Below are 21,883 nucleotides of genomic sequence, written 5' to 3'. Positions count from 1 at the left end.
AAACTACAATGTCACCATAGGCAGATACAGACAGAAGTAGTTTTTAAACCCCAGAAGTCTGTGTGATAAAAGGATTTATGAGTATGAGAGCAGAGATGTATTTCAGTGGTTTTATATAAGAGATCATCAGAATGTGTTTACTTGACATTTTAAGAATTATTTTCTTGGAAAAAAATCTGAAATCCCCCCCTGCCCCACACACCCCAGCACCCACCCCCAGCACTACACTCCTAGGTGCCATTCAAATCTATTCTCCAGCTTACAGTTACCTAACAATTGCTTTTTATGATTTTACAAATACTGCTGTCAATCCAACACCTTCAATTCATACTTTCACAAAATAAAATTTAACAGAAATATGGTATTTTTAACCAGTTAGGAAATCTTAGAATATCCTAAGCTTAAGAAACTACACATTTGCCTTTCAAAGAAGCCACACAACTTACTTGTCAGTAAATGTAACTTGCGGGTGGTGTAGTTTTTCAGTATCACACTAAGATTCGTCATGGATTCTTTTTAAATCTTATCTCAAATGTAAATTGAGTTTGGCTTTTTGCTAAGAAGAGAGACTGAGGTATACTAAAAACAAAGAGTGATCAAGAGCAGAGGGATAATATGTGGGAAAAGCACACAAAAATCAAGCAATAGAATCTCTTGTTCCAACCTTCTATATTCGGCTCAGAGCCACATCACAACATGGTTTCACTGCCAGTTTGGAACCCAGCCTTGAGCTCTGGGCCGAGGAGTGAATGGCTGAAACATGGGACAGTTCCCGCTGCTCCCATTTCCCCAGTATGGGCATCTATAAATGGCTCAAAACAGAATCATTGCTCTCTCCCTAGACTCCTAACTTAAAGCAATTCACATTAGCAACCACTTCTGATTTTGTACTATGGGCTAGCTGAAGTAAATGCACTCAAGAAGTTTAAAATGCCACAGAAAATGTTATATGTATATAATGGAGAACTAAGTAAGAAACTGAAGTGTCCTCAAATGGAATAAAGATGGAAAGTCAGGGTAAGGGATGGATTAGATGGGCCAGAAATAGAAAGGAAAGCTGGATGCTGAAGTATGAATTGTATTTATGCAGCAATAGAGGAGCTGGAAAGGGAGAGATTATAGGAGCAAGAATTAGAGGTAGGATTAAATATTTCATTTGTGCAATAGCATGAGAAGAAAAATCTTACTGGACCAAACAGCTTCTATTTGTAAAAGGCTGAAGAAAAAGCTAGATAGAATGGAGCCAGATTAAGCAGGTTATAGAGTTTAGACCATATATTACATAAATAACTAAAGGTTAGAACACTGACTGGCTTAATGAATTTTTAAAAAACGGAGGGTTGGTTAGGATTTCAGCATATAGGATGAATCTCTGAACCTAAACTTCCAAGTATGTGAGGAAGAACATTAGAAGTATGAGGAGTTTTCCACTTAGTCAAACTTTTTGGTAATACAGATTTCTTTCACTTAAAATACTATGAAATGCAAGATGTATCCTTATCAATTTCCTCCATTTTGTCCTTATTGTTTAACTGATCCTGCGGGCCAGCAATGGAGGAGATGTTCTGTAAAATGTATAATTAGGTGCCTAACAACTGGGTCTGGAAGATCTTATGAAACTCTTATAGATCAGAAATCTGACTTACAACCCAGTTTGACCTATGAGTTAGCTCGCTCACCTTAAAGCACACATGAGCGGACTTCAAAGAAAGCTCTGAGAAAATAGTAGAAGAAAGGTCTACATTGGAAAATAAACACAGATGGGAAAGGCAAGGAGAGAGGAGAGACGGACCACAGAGAGTACCATCAATACGAGTAGGATCATCCTATGTAACCTTAGCAGAATTCCTACACAGACACCCTCATTCTAGGTTAACGCAGCCTGTGCTGTAGAGCCTACCTGTGCTATCTGTGTAACCATGGGCCAAATTATTTAAACTTTCTGTTCTATATTTTGCTTGTTGTCCAACTATTAAGATTGCTATTAGATTAGTCAAGTAAATGTGTTCATACAGTGCCCAGGACATAGGAGGACAGCAGAAAATGGTTGATTTCCTGACAACTTTCACTAATCACTCTCCTGCCTCCTGACCAAAAAATCATTGTTAACAACCATATTCTTTAATGTAACATTGACCACATTGTTCCTGTCACCAATATTGTGATTGCCAAAACAAGGATGTAAAATATGTCATATATTAAATCAAGGTTTTAAAAACTCAATTTATACTTGCAAATGCAAATATTTAATTAATTTATTTTACTTAATCTGTTAAATATTTATGTAATTGAAGCAGATGTATAAAGAACTTCTAAATTATGAGACTATCTTTTCAATCATTTTGATTTGACTTGTTTTTGCAAAAAGAAACCCCCAAATCTTCTGATTTTATGTATATATACAGTTTTTAAACTGCATTTTGGGGACTATCTAGTGAATGGGATATGAGAACATCAAGAACAGTACTTCCTTCAAGACAAAATTTACCCTGAAATGGGTGAAGCAAACATACAATCAAATAATGACAATGTAGTGCTGGAACTGCCAGCGCCACTGGAGGAACTTGGGAAGCAGTGGATAAAGCAAGAGTCTTCTGACTGGGGGTGGGGGTTGGACTGACAGGGGAGAGGCATTTGAACAAGGTCATCAAAGATAAGCAGGAATTCACTGGGTGAAGGGAAGGCAAAGGAATCCTAAGCAAAGAGAACAGACAGTACAAACATTTATGAGTAAAAAAAATAGAGTGGTGTTTCCAGAGAACATAGTACACTGGACGTGACAGGGCAGCAGCAAAAGCAGGCTGGAGAAGTTAGGAAGGCACTTCTGTCTCATAATTTGATCTTGATTTTACTCTACATACATGGGAAGTGATGCCTTTCATCTCCGGAGGAAGGACTTGCACAGTTTATTTCTCTCTGCGTGAACCAACGGCAGCTACTGCTTGCAGCTGATTCTGTTGCCAAAGAAACTGGTAATGTTTTTGAGATAAGATGAAAAATATTTTCCCTTTTATCTAAGATAATGTCAATTATCTATATTTTTCTTTCTGAGAACAACAAGGGAAGTGTTATTTTCTTTACCACCACCACTCATTCCCTTCTTCCTACTGGAAGCTCTAGCATTTTAGGTCCCTGCCATTCCACAGAGGTTGGCACTAAAATACTTTACAAACTTTCTTACTAGTTGTACCAAAAGTAGGAAAGTGTGCTCAGACTATACTGGCTTGTTTATTTTATAATTCTGATTTTTAGCTATGCACTTGCTTTCCATCCCAAGTTACCAAGAGGAGGGGAAAAAAAGAACAAGAGAACACAGGCATACAAAAATGCTTCCCCTGACTTTGCAGTTTGTAAAGCATACAACTACAGCCCGCTTTCAGGCTGCCTCCTGCCTCCCCACCCCGCTCTACTCTGCAGCATTCCACATCACTAGTCATTAACAACCCAAGGCTGCCTTCAGCTGCACAGTGGAAGACCATCACACCATCACAAATAAACAATCCCTTCCTCCCTCCACCGAGTGACATATTATTCCAAGCACGTCTCCTCTCTGCATTCATTGCTTGGCCAAGGTCCCCCATGAGCGGGAAGGGGTAAAAAGAGAGAGAAAATATCCCACAACTTGTCTAAAGCATGTAGAGGATGATTTGTGTTCTTACTTACAGGACATGACTGTCACTGTTGATCTGCTCCCAGGCCTAGATTACATGTGATAAGGGCTGACCTCCTTTAAGTATTCACACATTATGCACTCATGGAGAGCAGGCAGGACACAAAAGTCCTTCAGATGTTCTGGGCATCAATCAAGTGCACAGCATGATGTCTGCCAAACTTTTCTTCCGTTTGCTCAGGGACAGGAAGGGGGAGTCAAAGACAGACTTAATAAAGTTTAAAGCTATGCCACAGTATATCTGCGGAGACCATTGTTATTAAAAGGGTACTGTTTGAAAAAATTCTCTATAGTTACTACTAGCAACAAAAACAAATTCACACACAAATATAAAGACAACCAGATTTCACTCCAGTTCTAATATTTCAAAAAGTTCACTATGAAAAGGTCTCAATGGCTAAATAGATGCTATTTTTTTCTGAAATAATTGTTAAGGATGTATTTCAAAAACTAAAAATATAAATTTTTATAACAACCATACATAATCGGTATTTTTTTAGGCATTTATAAAAGTAGAGCAAATACATTTGCTATGAAATACTCTGAACATTTCTTAATATAAATACAAACCAACAGCATAAGCCATTTTTCACCTAATACAAATATTATCATTATGAACAGGCTTGTGCCCTAATATAATGGAATTGACATGCCAGTATCTTCCAATACAGGCTTTCAGTGTTGCTCTTTCATCATTGCTACTCCAGCACTCATTAAAGGGATTTGAGGTGGCTTTTGAAAAAGGATAGCAAACTAGTCACTCCTAAACTGTACATTGTAACATTGTGTACTTGGAGGGCATCATTTGATCATCAGCACAACCAAACCCATCAGAGCAAGATGCTTCCTGGAATTTTACAGCAGAATGATATCTTAAATCTATGACAATATCATTTACCTAGAGATTGCAGATTCTTTTTTAAAATCTTATGTTAGACCATGACAATACACACAGCTGGCCCACAAGATAGGAAGACTCGACACAAAAGACAATTAACATTAAAGAGTAGGAAGAGAATTAAAGGCAACTTACATGCTTAAACTATCAGTAAAAATTAACGCACTGAATTTGCTAAAATAAGCTCTACACTTAAAGCCAAATGAATACAAAACAAACCTCTAACTTGCCCCTGTACCCCTAAGTCCCATACAGGCATGATTCTGGTCAGGTTATTACCTGGCTTCAGTGTTATTCAACTGAGAACTAATAACAAACTTGTACTTTAGCAACAGGGAACCAGGGGATGCATAAAATGGGATACCATTCTGTATGTTAATCACTATAGAGTAACCCAGCACCTGGTCAGTGTGATTATCAAAACTGAATGGGAGGAAGATGTTCAGGCAGGAGCTGGGAAGCAAAGGCCCCATGGAAGACAAATACAGTTATTTCTAGATAAAATATAGGATGATGATGATAATGATACATACTACTTGGTGATCTTTTACTATTTGTTAGGCACTATGAAAGGTACCTAACATATATTGCTTCACTTGATGCTCACTGCCTCCCTGTGCACTAGATAATAACATTCCCATTTTCAGATAAGAACACTGAGCCTGTCTGAACCAGGGAGCCCTGGAACTGCTTAAAGGTTGATAGGATCAGACATCGGTACTTCACTAGCTAGACATCCGTAATTTTTTGCTCTGCGAGAAATAACTGGAGCAGAAATAGTCCATTCAGTAGATGGGGAACTCAGACTCTGGGCATGGGGGAGGCTCACTCAGGGAACATGGCTGGGGCACTCTGAGGGCGGCGGCAAGAGAGGGTCTGACACGCTGAGCCCCAAACCTGTCCGTTACGTGGAAAAGGACACCAGACACTCTGGAAGCCACAGCAGTGCATTCAGAGGTCAGCAATTTCAGATCCAATGAGAGATGGAACTCTCTACCAGAGCCTGTGTATTATTTCTTTACAAAAGTAATGATATAATAATTAAAATAGGTGTATAATCATTAATTACAGCAATGTCTTGTATACATGCTTTTTAACTTTCCCAGCAGGCCTTCAATGCAGGCATGGTTGACCACATTTTACAAGTGAAGCCACCTAGGTGAGAGAGCTGCCCTGGAACTGAGGCGAGTCTTTCCCCCTGAGGAGTAGGCCTGTGCCTTGGAGGGCAGCGAGGCAGCCCTGCAGCCTCAGGAGGAAAGACACAGTGTGTGAGTGACACCACTGGAAGCCTGTGATGTGGTGCTCCCCTCACCAGTTGGGTCTGAGTTCATTTTAACAAATGAGGCTGCTGTTTTCCTCACATGAGGAGAAGGCCGTTCTGGAAGATCTGCTTGGCCCCACTTATAAGGAACTACATGAGGAAGGGATTTTGTCATTCGTTTAAATAACAACAGACATACCCTAGTATCCTAATGCTTAACATGCAGGCCACAGACTCCTCAGAATTCATTACACACTATGAAAGTCATGAACCCCCGAAGCTACTAACTTGACTTTACCCAAAGCTCTATTTCAAAAGTATTCAATGATTTTATCCTCTCTGTCACATTAATGTTAAAGCATCCCTGAGAAGAAAATCAAAATGTCTTGGACCAGCTGCACCCCATGCTAGACACTGTAAAAATCCAAACAATTTCATATCAAAATCAATTTCTTTAAGTGGATTTCTATCTCTCTTATTTCATCCTAAAGTCAAGTTGTGCATTAAATTCATGCCAATCCACTTTGAACTGTTAAGAAATCAGTCAACTGAAAATACAATTTTAAATAGAAATGGTAATATCAATAACATTTTGTTTTATCTTGTGTGTTTCCTTGTAACTCCCTCTGAATATACTTTAGAAATAAGGAAGGTGCACATGAGTATTCACAGAAAAGGAGTTAAAGTGTAATTCTTATTTAAATGCTTGAAGAGTTCTATGCTTAAGTTCATACACCACATGAAGACAGCTCCTAGAAAATCTATTTTCCAATCTTTGGCAAATATCTAAATATGTATGTAAGGAATTATATGAGAAAAGGTTCTTAAAGTAAAAGAGAAGACCTTTATAACAGAGGAAAGTTTCATTTTTATTTAGTATATACTAGCTTTCCCATAGAAAGCCTCAACCATACTGCTGTCGGTATATGATTTGCACATTTCTTGGCAGACTTAGTTGTTAGTAGTCTTTTTAAGAATTGATGCTAGAAGGAATATAAATACAGAAAGCAAATTTTTTATTTAAGGTGACATTTAAAATCTATGTGCATATAAAAATATTTTAGCCAGTCAGAAGTCAACTGTGTATACTACAATAGTTTCCTAATGACAGCTGGTTGATACCAAAGGACACCTGAAACATACTGTATTTCTTAGATACATGTATGTAAATATATAAAATTCCCTTATCTCCTTCACCTGTCCCCAGAGATAAAGCATAGTTGCTTAGTATTTTGAATTTTTTTAATGAGAAGTAACAGGTTTGGTTTTTTTTTTTTTCCCTATAATCTCATTAAGGCCTGTCTGACAGACTCCATACATGGTGAGTTTTCACAAGGTTGAGGGTTGGTTTCAATGTTTAAATGAGTTTGTAAAAAAAAAAAAAATAGGTAAAATGAAATTCCATGGAAAGACAAGTACCAACTGACTTCCCTCATTTGTGGAGTACAACAGCAAAGCAAAATTGAAGACACAAAACAGCAACAGACTCACAGACTCCAAGAAGGGACTAGCTGTTACCAAAGGGGAGAGGTGGAGAGGGTGAGTGGGGAGGGAGGGAGGGAGAAGGGGATTGAGGTGTATTATGATTGGCACACATGGTGTGGGGGATCATGGGGAAAACAGCGTAGCACAGAGAAGGCAAATAGTGAATCTGTGACATCTTGCTGCACTGATGGACAGTGACTGCAATGGGGTATGTGGGGACGACATGATAATATAGGTGGTTTTAATAACCACATTGTTTTTTCACGTGAAACCTTCACAGGAGTGTTTATCAATAATACCTTAAGAAAAAAAAATGAATGAAATCCTATGTATAGACCTTATTCAGTCAGAGAATTTCACAGTACAGTGAAATTAGACTTCAGTCTTAGAGAAACCCTTTCTTTCTGTGCTCTATCTAGAACATTACAGAAAAATCAGAGAATACTAAATGTGCAAGAAATGAGAGTGAGACACTTAAGTTAGGGAGGTAAAGAAGCTGAGCTTTAGTGATCAGGATGTCAGATACACCCAGTGATGTATTTAGATACAAAGACAATTTGCTTCTAGTCCAATGTAAAACATATGAAATCATAATACTATTCTTGTCTAATACAAAAGACTTAGGTATGTGTTTCTTTATCTAATCACCTTGCTGTGCATTTTTTATTATAGTCAGTCAGTACGCTGTGTGGTTCTGTCTGCTACCACCAAACACTCAACTGAAAAGTGAAAATTTTAGTTGACGAGTGAGTTATCTTAAGGAGTATGCCAAATGAAACATTCAAATTCAACCTTAACCAAATGCATAAAACTTGTATTTATGCAGATGATTTATGGCCCATTAAAACGACCATCTAATTTAAATAGTCACCATAATTTCCACCCTGAGTTCTCCCAAAAGTTTATAGTGGAAGCACTTCAGAGTCCTCAATACATCTCATTAGCACCTCCATCAAAAGATTTGTAAAGAAAAAAGAAAACAGAGGAAATTCAAAAGTAGCTGCTTTTAGAAACACTTAGATAAAAAGAATTTTCATTTTTTGATTGAAATGATATGTATATAATCAGAAATTGACAATTGAACAAAATGTTTACTTCACTCTATCAGGGCAAAGGAACTGTAAATTATTCATCACAGCTTACCATCTATCTCTTCAATAAAGAATCTCGTCTCACTTTGCACTGGTTATATAACATTATCTCTTTGTGTTGGTTTTTACATTATCTCTTTCTGAAGTTTTTTACAAACAGAAATAGCCTCTGGAAGGGACGATTGAAATTTTTGTAGAAGCTGTAGATTAACTTCATGTTGGGCTATAGAGAACATCAAAGAGGTGTCAATCTTAGAATAGATGCATCTTATGTCCTTACCAAGTCTTTATGGTGGCTTACAAGGTGCTGTAAGAGTTGGCTTCCAGTTATCTCATTGGTCTCTTCTGCTCTTTACCCTCTTCCTCCTCTTGTCCCTCACACACACACTGTGTGCCCCAGCTCAGAACTTTGTATCCTCTAGTCCTCTGCCAAAACACTCTTCCTTAAATATCTACTTAATTTTCCTCCATCATCTTCAGTCTTGCCTCAATCTCACCTCAATGAAGCCTACCCTCCTACTCTGTTTACAGCTACCACCACCCCAATCCTCAAATCCTTACTTGACCCTGCTGACCTCTATTCCTATCATTCTAATGAAGTCTTCCAAAGGACAAGAAATCCAGTGCATTTTCCTTATGCTGCTTTGCTTTTTTTTTCCATAGAACTTATCACCACCCAACTACTATATAATTTACTTATAATTATGTTTATTAATTCTCTGGTTCTCCTCATCCCTCCAGAATGTAAGAACCCCAAAGACACTGATTGTTGTCCATTCTGTTCACTTATATACTCCAAACACTTGAAACAGTGACTATTGTGGGTGCTCAAAAATGTTTTTTTGAAAAGCATTTCCTATGACAAGTCCTTATTCTCAATTCCTGAAGTAACTGATGCTTGATGCCACAAACTACTCTTACCCCAACTATGATTTTCTTGTAAATCTTTATTTGCCCACTGGATTCTACCCCACCATTCTAATAAAATTCTTTTTTCAAAGGCCAGCAGATTCAATGAATTTTCACTCATCTCCATCCTTTTCATCCCTAAGCAACACCGGATATTGCAACTTCCCTTCTTAAAAGCCTCATTCATTTAAGAGTAGATTGAACAAACCCAATTTACTAGGCACAAGCTATAAAGTCTTCCTTTGGTTTCACAATGAGGGCTTATCCAACCCAGTTTCTTCCTGTTCTGTCCATATAAATATAAGCGATCATGATTCTTTCCCCATGATCTCTTCTTTTCAATGTGTCCCCTTAGAATGTCAGGGCTTCAGCTAACATCACTTTGACTACCAGACTAAAATTTTTTCTGAACCACCACCCATATCTCCAACTGCCACTGCTTGCCTAAAGCACTATTTCTCCTACAGCAGTTCAAATTCTACCCCTCTCAGCTCTGTGAAGGTCACTATACTTTACAGCCACCTAGCTTTTAGCCCCTCTCACTTCTTATATGTGGGGCATTCTCCACTTGTTTGAGACAGAATTCTGCCAAAAAGAAACTTAAAGTTGGATACTCACTTCCTGGCCCTTCCCACAGCTGGGACATGACTACCCGAGTAAAACTCTCCAAATCAGATGCACTTGTTCCAGACGCTTCTCATAGCTGAGCAAGGACCTTTCTGATGGTGGCAGGGAGTGGTAGCTATGTTTATTTTCCAAAGACAGGGTGCCAGGGCCAGAGGCAGTAGCGAGCTCCAGTGCCGGCACTGAGAGCTGTACAGTTGGAGTGTGTGTGTGCTAATCCGCAGCAGTGGGGTCCTAACAAGATAAATTCTGGGGTGGAATTTTAGGTATTGTTTTGGGCTGTATCTCTTGAACTAGCAAATATCCTGGTAATAACTTTTTTCTGGGCAAATTAGTCATGGTTGGTTTCTGTCATTTTCAACTGAGAAATTTTGATGGATATATCCAGGAGGACCCAACTGGTCCTTTCAGCAGAAGTAATTATTTCCTCTTCTAAATCCCCATAGCATTTTATCAGTATCACTCCTATAACATTTATCTTATTATTCTACCTTGTATTATGATTATTTATGAATACTGTCTTCCTCACTACACTCTATAGTTCCTTAGGATAAGCTGCCTGTCATTCATTTTTGTCCATACTTTCAACAATTCTCTCCTTGTCTATTTCAGATATCCTTCAAAACCAAACAAAACATAGTATATGTATATTCTTTCTGGCCTGAGGAGCTGCTTTAAGTTCCTTTTTCTGTGCCCTTCATCTGATAAGGTTTCAACTTTCCATTCGTAGAATTGTCTCCATGACTAAACTATTTAAAAAGCCTCTAGTGTGTCCCCAAGATTCTGTCTCTTAGATGATTTCTTCCTTTCCATGCACTAAAGGCTCCCCCTTTTTTTTATTACTCCAGCAGTACATACAGAACAACAACACTGCTGCCAAGACAATTCAGTAGGGAAAGGACAGTCTTTTCAACAAATAGTGGTAGAAAAATTGGATATCCACATGCAAAAAAGAAAGATGGACCCTTTCCTTACACCATATACAAAAATTAACTCAAAATGGGATGGGTAAAGATCTGACTATAAGAACAAACTATCTCAGAAGAAAACAGAGGAAAAGTGTCATGTCATTGCATTTGGCAATGATTTCTTGGGTATGACACCAAAAACACAGACAATTTTTTTTAAGTAGATAAACTGGTCCATATCAAAATTTAAAACTTCTGTGCATCAAAGGATATAATCAGCAATGTGAAAAGGCAATCTATGGAATGGGAGGAAAATATGCAAATCATGGATCCTGATAAGGGGTTATTATCCAGTATATATAAAGAACTCCTAAAACTCAACAAAAATACTCAAACTACCCAGTTTAAAAACAGGCAAAGGACTTGAACAGACATTTTTCTAAAGAATATATGTAAGTGGCCAACAAACACATTTTTGCTTTTGGTTAAATTACCAAATATATAAATGGCCAACAAGCACATTCCAGCAATTTTGCTTTGGGTTAAATAACCAAATGAACTGAAATTATGCTTTTGAAAAGATATTTATACACCCATGTGCATAGCAACATTATTCATTTTAGCCAAAAGTTGAAAGCAACTCAACTGCCCTTCAATAGATGGATACACAGAATGCGGTATACATATACAATAAAATACTATTCAGCCTTAAAAAGAAAGAATTCTGACACATGATACAATATGAATGACCCTTAAATACATTATGCTAAGTGAAATAAGCCAGTTATGAAAAGATAACTACTGTTATGATATTCATATACTGAAGCCATTACCCCCGATGTGCTAGTATCTGGGGATGGAGTATTTGTAATTAGGTTTAGGGTTTAGATGAGCTTATAAAGGTGGGGACCTCATGATGGGATTCACATCCTTATAAGAAAAGGAGGAGAGAACTGAGCTAGTTCTCTTGTGTTCCCTCTCTGTACATATGCCATGCAAGGACACAGTAAGAAGGCAGCAGCCTGTAAGACAGGAAGAGAGCTGTCACCAGGAACCAAATCTTCTGGTACTTTGATCTTGGACTTTCTGGCCTCTAAAACTGTGAGAAATACATGTTTAAGCTGTTGTTTAAGCCACTTGGGCTATTGTGTTGATAAATATGTAAATACATCTTGAATATAGCCCCCTGAACAGACTGAGTTTCAACTTCACAAAGCTGCACAGAGTTCTGGAGGCCAATTGTTCAACAATGTGAATGTACCTAATTCTACTGAATTTTAACACTTAAAAATGATTAAGATAGTAAATTATATGTTATATGTATTTTACCATGGTTGAACTTTTTGAGAGTTTTGGTGTTTTAAGAGCTTTGTTTTCTTTTAAAAAGAAAACCCCTTGTTCAACCAAGCTTCAAGGACACCATCCCAGCCTGGGTGAGACAGAGTGCTGGTTTTCTACTCCCGCCCATCTCATTCCCTGCACTGCTGTCAGTGATGAGCTGCTCAGAATCGAACAATGGCTCTATGTAATAATATCCTCTGTATATGATCCAGGTACCTGAGGAAAGAAGTGTCCATCCTGCCCAACTGTCTACATGCATCTCTTGCACCAGTCTCTATGTACTCCATGTACCACCTGTAACTTCCTATTTTCAATTGTAATTCTCTGCAATATGCCATCTTTTCTCTTAGTTCTCATAAGTTCAGTTCAACAAAATTTGATTGAACATGCACTATGCATTGAACACTGTAAGGTAGAATACAAAGATTAATTAATAAAATACTTCTTTCTCAAGAACTTAAAGTCTTATGGAGGGACACTCAAAGACAGACACATAATGACATGTTGATAAATATGTAAATAGATCTTGAATTTTGCTTTTTCAAGTTTTTCTATTTTTCAGAAATTTTCAATTGATCATATTTTTTAAATTCATATTAATATTCTTAATTTTTAATTGATATTTGGCCCATAAGTAGAATTCCTACAGTAGAAATAATCAATTTCTAATATCCTTTTACATAGGAGCACATAATTTTGGAAGCACACATTAATCACCAAACAATGCATCTTTAATAAATATTAAAGCTTAGAATTATGATGACTTTCCTTGAGAGTACAGGCAACATTTCTATAGAGGAAGGGAAAGCTGAAGGTATATTTTTTAATAGTCTACTTGCCACTTTCAACTTAGGTAATTTTGCCTCTTTTCTGGTTACATAATTAGAGTTCTTCCGCCATTTGGAGTAAACACAATTCTAGCCACAGGAGATGAGAATGACCAGTTCAAGTTCAAGGGTTCACTGAACATGAATATCCATAAATGCCCCTTGACAGTCTTGGTAGTATAATGAACCTTGCAATTACTCAGCAGGCCATCACCACAATACATGAACTTAATGCTTTCAATGTCAAACAACAAAACATTATACAAATAATACCAACCGATAAGAGTTCACATCAGATTTTGGAGACCAAATTACAACTCCTCTTAAGCCTTTTTAAGTTTGCAGGGAATTTTGCTTTACTGAGCTTTGTTTATGGAAAATAAGAAATAAAGGTGTTGGCATTATATACACTTAGGAGATGCCAATTAGCAAAACCCTTCTTCAGAATGACACCAGTTAATTTCAACACGAGCCCTCAGAATGAATAACATCTGTCTTAAATAAATGCCAGTGCCTCGTTGTCTTTAGGAATGTTCGCAGTCGTCCTATATATAACCTCCTGGGGTAAATGCTTCTAGCCCTGCCCTTCTGTTGCCTCTGCACTGAAGAAATGATCTTCATTAAGTTAGTTCGTTTCAATAATAGATGGTTTACCTCTGCAAGACAATATTTGACATAATAAAAAGTATCCAGTAAAAATTAATACACAGAAAAAGATCACTAATTATTATCACCTCTAATTAAAAACATAGAATATATCAGACAATATATGTATATATGTGCTTAAAAGCAGGTTATCTCATCTACCAGTTTAATCATCCTAGTGGTCTAGGAATTTGTACAAGGCTGAAAGACTTCTATGTTCTCTTGAAGATAATTTATTTTATGTTTTCCCAATCAATAAATTGAAGAATGCAAAGTACTCTGGAACATACATAATAAGTAAGTTCACAACTTTTAACCTGGTAAATAGCTACTGTGTACTATTTTCATCATAAAGGTTGATTGTGACTTTGGACATCTTCAGAATAGACTTGACATGATGGCTCTGCATTTATCATCCAGTTCAAAAGCAAAGATGAACAATAAAGCCAGCTGGGATTGCCCCTCAGAACTACATACTGAGGAAAAAGCACATTAGATTTGGTCATGAGAAATAGGGAAATTTTGGCTTTATTTCCTCCATATTTTGAATCAGATAACTGATTTAACATTTCAGATGCTAAGAAATTAATCTGTGAATTAGTATTTCTACCTCTAATTTTTAATTTTTAGTAAAGTAAAATACATAAGAAAAATAAGTTAATTGCAAAATAGATTCTTCTAGGTTTGGTAACCAGTATTTCTTTTCATCATGTTTTATAAACAAATCTAGCTGATCTTCTGACCCAGAAAAGCACTACTCCTTTTTAATTGGTTATAAAGAAAGAAGCAATAACCTAGACTATGGATAACTTTAAATACTTAGTTAAGAAAAATATGCCTTTAATTTTTAAAAGTACAGACTTTTAAAAATATATATAAATTCAGCACATTTTAGAAAAATCAGATTCAGAATAACTCTGACAATTACCATTTGCATCTAAAATAATATAGACATGGGAAAAATTCTTAATGTTATCTAGAAATTTTATGAATATTAAAGGAAAGATTTTGAGAAAAATGAAAAATACTAGTAAAAAAAAATCTACTTAGAGTAAGAAATGGTGAGAAATCATGCTTAAAGTGGATAGAGCCAGTATGAACAGAAAGTTATTTATAATTTTACAAAGGTACAATTTTATAACTGTTCTGAAGTCTACACCATTCTATAATATCAGAATTGTTCCTAATATTATAATTTGGGGTTGAACTCCTAAGATGACCAAATCAAATAGACAATACATATAATGAAAATGTTTTAAATCAAAAGATTCAAATATCAACCTCCATATATACACAAAGTTATGTTCTATAAAAACATAAGCAAAAATACACTGTACATGCTGATTATACAAGAGGCTCTAACATACTGTCATGTGTACTTGTGACACAAGTACATAAAAAGGCAGTCATAACTCTATTCCAGCTGTAATCTAAACAAGTGTCTAACAATTATATTTGCTATGTTAAAGTAGGTTATTAAGACTCTATCAAGTCTTTCAAATTCATAACACAAATATGAGCAATGTTCTTTACTTTTTCTTGATAATCTACACTGTGGTAAACACTTTCTTAATAATTTACACTCTAGTAAACAGAGATATTAAAAAATATTCAGGTGAATTTAAGCTTCAATCACAGTTCCATTGGGGATTGAGTTTGCTCTCCTTCAGTTGTTGTCCCCACTGCAACGAATAATTGAAGGACAGGGACACAGTAGTGAAGTGGAGCAAAAGTTTTATTTGAATGCACTCCAAGGGAGGAACCAGCCAGAGTGAGGGAGACAAAGGCAGGTTTACTTGAACAAAGCAGAGAGGGAGGGGAAGTTCATTGAGGGGAACGTGCAAGCGCAAATCAGAGCTCTCAGGAGCTCCTCCCTACTTAATCTGAAGCAGGATGGAGAGCGCGAAGACTTGTGCTTAAAGTCTGGAAAACAGAATGAAATAGCAAAGTGACAAAGACACCCCTGGAAGAGCACGGAGACAAAACCCAGGAAGTTGAGCAGTAAGAAGTCTTTTAAAAATACACACTCCAAGAAAGGGGAGTGCGGGCAACCTCAGAGAGGAGGCGCACTGAAGGGTTTGGGATTCTGTTGTTTAAAGCTTTCAGGAACGGGCCAAAGGGTGGGATGGGGGGAGTTGAGCATAGGCTTAACTTGTGGTCTCCTGATGTCTCTCTCTGGTGAGGTATGTCAGTCCTCTATATAATTCTGTAGGATAAACTTCCTGTTCTTATCCAAGATAGTTGTTTCCCTCAAGCATTAGGAACATATTAGTTAAGACTGCTTGCCCTGCCTTACATAGGGTGGGTTATTGTCTAATTACCAAAGAATATGTTAGGAATCTTACTTCTTAACTCCCTAGTCTTTAAGACAGAATCTAGCCTTAAGATGAAGGCCCTCCTGTTCTTGCCATACTATTTGTATCTTAGCATTTTTCATCATAGGCAGCAAAAGTTAATCATGATGCTTGTCCCATGTTTCTGCCCTGTCTCACCTGCATTAGCTAGATGTTACAAGTCTAAAGATCAGCCCAAATTCAGAGCCTGTGGAATGAACTCACAGTGCAACAGGTGTTAACTCTGTGAGTCCTTTCTGGCTCTCTGACTTTATCTGATTAACTCCCTGAGTTCTTGGTGGGCCCCGCCCACTTTTCATCCAGCACATGTTTTTCTGCCTAACAGTTTTACAACAAATATTCAAAATATGATTCCTAACGAAGATGATGCTCCTGAAAAATCACTTTGAAATTTAAAAATCTACTCTGAAATCCATCCCATTCACCTTCTCTCTTTCTGATGAAGTGTAGTCAAACCTATTGAATCAGCAACTTCTGGGAAACAAGTCATGTGGAAAATACTGAGTCTGTCAAGATACTTCACAGCTTCCACAAAATGAATGAATCAATCAATCAATGAAAGCAAGCCAAAGAGCCAAGTCATTACCACTTTTACTCCTTGCAAAAGATCTTTTTCTTTCTGTGCTCACAAATCATTAGGTCTTCTAATTCCTCTCTCTCTCTCTCAGGTTTTATATCCAATCCATTTTATCAAGACCTGGTAGTATTACATCCAAAATATATCCCAAATCAGGTGACCTCTCACCACTTAAACTGCAAAGACTTTAGACCAATTTACCATCATGTATCTTGCAGAAACTTGTGTAACAACCTACTCTTTAGTCTGTTGATTCCATTATGTCCTGCCAGAGACTGAGTTCTTTACTCAGGAACCAAAGTAACACCCACAAAGTCTAAATCATGTATAACTTCCCTATTAAAACCTCCAAATACAAAGAAACCTCACTCACTAATGTAAGTTGGCCTTTGCACACTTCTCTGACCTCATTTCCTATCACTTTCCCCTTTGCCCAAAATGTTCCACGAATGCTGGTTTTCTGTCACTCAAACACACAACACTAATTTCCTTTCACAGTCTCTACACTTACTCCTCTATCGTATTTTCATTATTGAAATCAGTTATTCAGTGTGACCAAAGAAATGACAGTAAAACGTTCTTGGGGTGAAAAGGTTATACCCAACTTTATTTCCACGGTGGCAGGTCAATCACTAGCATACCATCCACTCAGAGCGAGTCTGCATGCAGCAAGCTGGTCTCTGCCTCTGGGCCTCTCTTCCTGCACAGCAGTCCTCTGAGTCTCACTGCTTGCACAGCCATCCCAGTCTCTGTCCTTGGCACTGCCACCACTCCAGCCTACGCTCTGTTCTCCTGCAGCCTTGCAGCCGTGCCACCATGTCACCCAGAGCACTGGGCAGGGCTCTTTATATAGAGTCAATAATGACATATTGCCCACACATGTGTAGTGAGCTAGGCAACAAGGGCTAGGTGAGAATCCTGGCCACAAGAACCTTCATTTTATCCACATCATCCTAAGAAAAGTAACCACTAAGTTTTCTAACTTGTTTTATTCAGACTGTTTATCTGACTTGATAATCTTTATATATTTATCGGCCTGTCTCCGCCTGAATCTCAGGACTCAGAAGGCAGGTTCACCTTGTCCTGTTCACTACCACATCCAAAGCACCTATAACTGTGCCTGGCACACAACTGACACGATGGACATTTATGGTATGAATAAAGCTGGATTTCCTGCATTTATATTGTATTTACAGATGCAATAAGTGCTTGTTGTTTGTGTTCTGGAATGGCTTAAACCACAGAATGAGTAAGCAGGCAGGCAACTGTCATACAAACAGAAGTACTGGGTCACAGAGGAAGGTACCAGCACCAGACACTGCTCTTCCAACACCATGAGGCTTCCTGAACTTGCCCTGGCACAGGCCTGGGGAGGAGAAGGCAGTCAGAATCCTAGAGAGTAGGGGAAACCCTGAAAGGCTGAGACACTCACCTGGCAGATAAAATTGTAACCTGAAATGCATGAAATTTCTTTAACTGTCAAGATCAATCATCTCTCACTGTCAGAGAGACAGAAAGGGAGTTTTCTAAAAGCAAGATCAGATAAATTAATGTCACTTCTTTCTTTATTGCACAAAGATTATGCAGTGTGCAAATACAGACCACTACATTAGCTACTGGAATCACCATTATTCAAGTAGCTAAGAGTGTTGGCCGCATGAGCTAAATTATAGACAGATTCAACATTCAGAATTCAATAGTACGATTAAAAAGCAGCGTCATCTGGGTTTAAAATAGAATTCTTAGTGTGGTCTAATGGAAAAGGCCTTGAACTAAGGGTCACAAATCCCAGCTCTATTGCCATTAATCCTTCTTAGCATCAGTTCTTGCTAGAAAACAAAAATCCCCTTATGCCTCACAATACTGTCACACTGAAATGACGTATTGCATGTGAAAACTTGTAACCTTGTAAGATATTGCACAAAATTAAAGTCCTCATCTTAGAACTTGTTGTAATATACACTTTCTCATTCATGTGTACAGACATGCATATGTTAAAATATATTTTGTGTAAGAGGTCTGTCTCAATTGTGGCATATGCTTCAAAGCCAGGGCACCTGAAAATGTATTACACAAATGCATATAAACATATTTTAAAAGGAGCGTTGAAGGCTTGCCATCATTGCTGCTAGATCTGAAGTAAGTTCAAGGGTCTCTGACATAAGAGTTGGAAAGAACATATAAATTCAAACCGTTTTACCATACTAGTTTGTTGGCAGGCATGTGCTATATAGGAAAAGGAGAGGTCACTGAGGAAAAGGAAGAAGGGTATGGAGGAAAGTTTTTTTTTTTTTTTTTTTTTTTGTGTGTGTGTGTGTGTGTGTGTGTGTGTGTTTAAACTGGAAACATGTTCGCTTTCACTTATTTTGAGCCCTATGGGCTTTTCATTGGAAATGAGAAATACTCTCACATTAAGGAGAATAAAGTAAGTGGCAATTGTACTACAAAGAAGATATCTGTGCTTACGGAGGTAAAATATTTGAAGTCTTCCTCAATTGTAACTTTAGAGTATGACCAGCTAGGAGAGTATTTTCCGTTTATTATATCTAACCTGAGCTCCAAGACATTACTGGTGATCCATGACACAGATCTGCCTGCAATAAATCAGGTAATGTTCTTTTTCACTCTGGCATAAGGACAATAGACTCTGTATTAAATCCTTCCAACTTATTTAAACTAGCAATAGTAGCTTTATGGTGTACACTATTTTAACATTTTAACAAAGCCACATTTAGAACTCAATGCCCAGAGTCTTTTTATAAATTCAAATCTCAGAAATGGCAGTGTTGCCACAGAAACGGACTCTGTAGGGTACATGTGCTTGTAAAAATCATAGAAATAAAAACACTTTCTGCCATAGAACATAACATCAAAACTCTAGACTGAGCATATCATGTGACTTCTTAAAGAATAACAGTGGGTCACGTAGAACTTCAATACAATTTCCTTCATTTTCCTATTTCGTTTCACATATTGAATATCTGCCAAAATTTACAGAAAAAAAAAAGCTGTGCTGAACAATTTTATATGATTTCTATCATTCAAAAAGAAGCACATCCCAGTAGGATCTGATAAATGCTGATTAAGGTAGGTACTTAATCAATGGAATTAGAAAACAGATCTATTTTGGTATGCTTACCCAGGAACAGCGCACAAAAAGATACTTTTTAACAGCCTCTATTAAGATTTGCTTCCAAATGGGGGAGTTTTCATAGTTTCTTTCCAATAAAACAAAGTGGCCCTTTAACAACCATATGGCCCTGTGCTCTAAAAGTTTCATTCAGCATCTATTTTTAGACACAGGTTTCCTTATAAAATATACTACAGTTACCAAGCTGAATGAGCCTTCGTGTTTCTGTGGACAAAGTCTCCTGCCATGGAGAAAGTTCTCGCCAACACTGCTGGCCAGTGTCTGTCCTTTTTCTTTTCTCCCAGGGAATAAGACATTAAAAATTACTGAATTTTTTTCAAACAACTTACTTTCCATTTCTTTAGGAAGCTATTTTTTAGGAATATGTTAACAGAAATCTTGCCCACTTCTTCCATATTCAATATGTATTAATTCTCTGTTGAGCTCTTTAAAAATAACATGCTTTGCCAATGACACCTGAGAATAGATCAGTTCAGAAAGCAAACACCTCTGTTTCAGCCAAATATTCAAACAGCATTAACAATGTTCATTTTAAATTTCTTAGGCATAGGATGGGTTCAGATATATTTTTATGCTCTATCACTTATGTAAGCTTTGTATATATTGTAAGTGTAAAATATATTACATGATTTTTCATTTTTTACATAGTATGTCTGCTCTGTTGTATGAAGAAGTCAGTAAGAACTGATTTAGCGACTTTTGGTAGATGAATACCAGAACACCAAAAAAGGGGGTTTTATATGTACTTCTCAGCATACATTTAGTTGTATTGTCATGAAAGAAAAATAATGAGCAGATAAAAAACTGTTTAATTTGGATTCAAGCTATTGTTTTCATAGCAAATACATTGCTTTAAATTGTATCTACTGATCATAGGTTAACAAAATAATCACATATGAATACAAGATGAAGAAAAATTTTTCAAATCGGAGCAACTGAGGCCTGCATTTAGCTGCTAGGCTAAAAACCTCTTGAATCTCTAGCATATAGCAACTCCACACCAAGGAAATCACACAGGCTTTACATATACAACAATGTTCACAATGCACATGCAGTATGGCACATACCACCTGTACTGGTCCCAGTGCATTCCTTCTAGACCAAGTAAGTACTGTTCTTTCTTTAATTTCAAATGAAATATAGTAAAAACTGAGAGAAAAACCTATGAGGAATTCGTAAATGGTATTCCCATGATATTTCAGACTATTTCCCCTATGAGTCACTTTTTCCCCTAGTTTTATTTAGATATAATTGACATATAACATTGTATTAGTTTAAAATGTACAACACAATGATTTATGTATATATTGTGAAATGATTACCACACTTTAACCATTTCATTCCCATTATTGCCATGAACATCCACAACCTCACACAATAAGTCCCTTTTTATTTCTACAGTGAAAGAATTTGTAATTTGAAAGGGAGGGGAAAAAAATTAGGAGTGTGTTATTTGTTAATCTCATACCACCCAATACAGGCAGGCCCACGTGATTGTTTCTTTAAATATATAGCATTTCTTCTGGAAATTTCCAGCATCTTCACAATCCACTGATTATAAATAAGGAGTATTTTGCCAGTAAACGGCATCATGTAGCTAAGGAAGGTTTCTCAGTTGCAGCAACAGTAACATTTGGGGCCTGATGATGTATTTTTGTGGCGTGACTGTCCGGGGCATTTGGGGATATCTAGCAACATCTAGCCTTTCTACCTACTAGACCCCAGGAGTGCCCCTCCTCGTGGCAAAGATCAAAGAAGTCTCCAGACAGCCATGTGCCCACTGGCAGGGTAAAACTGTCTCTGGGTTGAGAGCCACAGTTAAGTGAAAATGACACATTTGGATGTTCACTGTATTGCAAATTTAAAATTAAGTTGAGATTCTCTGGGCACAAAAATACTATAATCAAAACATTATTATTTATTAAACTGTAAATACATAATAACATGCAAGTTCATATAAATTTACACGTTTATCTTAAATGACATATGTATTAAATTTTATCACAGTACCAGTAGTAGAAATCATTATTTCTGATTTTCCAAAAATACCTTCCAATTAAAATGTTTTCTGTCACCATCTGAGGAAGATTTATTTTAGTTTTGGTCTGGCCTAAGATGGCTAGAAGTAAGTACAGGAAGTTT

General features: G+C 37.1%; 1 protein-coding gene across 6 annotated transcripts in view; it reads right to left on the bottom strand.

Annotated features, from left to right (window-relative positions):
• Nucleotides 1–21,883, bottom strand: part of BMPR1B (bone morphogenetic protein receptor type 1B) — a 392,832-nt gene that overhangs the window by 113,540 nt on the left and 257,409 nt on the right. The window lies entirely within an intron of this gene.

The sequence above is a fragment of the Manis pentadactyla genome, chromosome 5, assembly GCF_030020395.1.
Source record: "Manis pentadactyla isolate mManPen7 chromosome 5, mManPen7.hap1, whole genome shotgun sequence".
Lineage (NCBI taxonomy): Eukaryota > Metazoa > Chordata > Mammalia > Pholidota > Manidae > Manis > Manis pentadactyla.
This window is presented reverse-complemented; position numbering and strand designations above follow the sequence as displayed.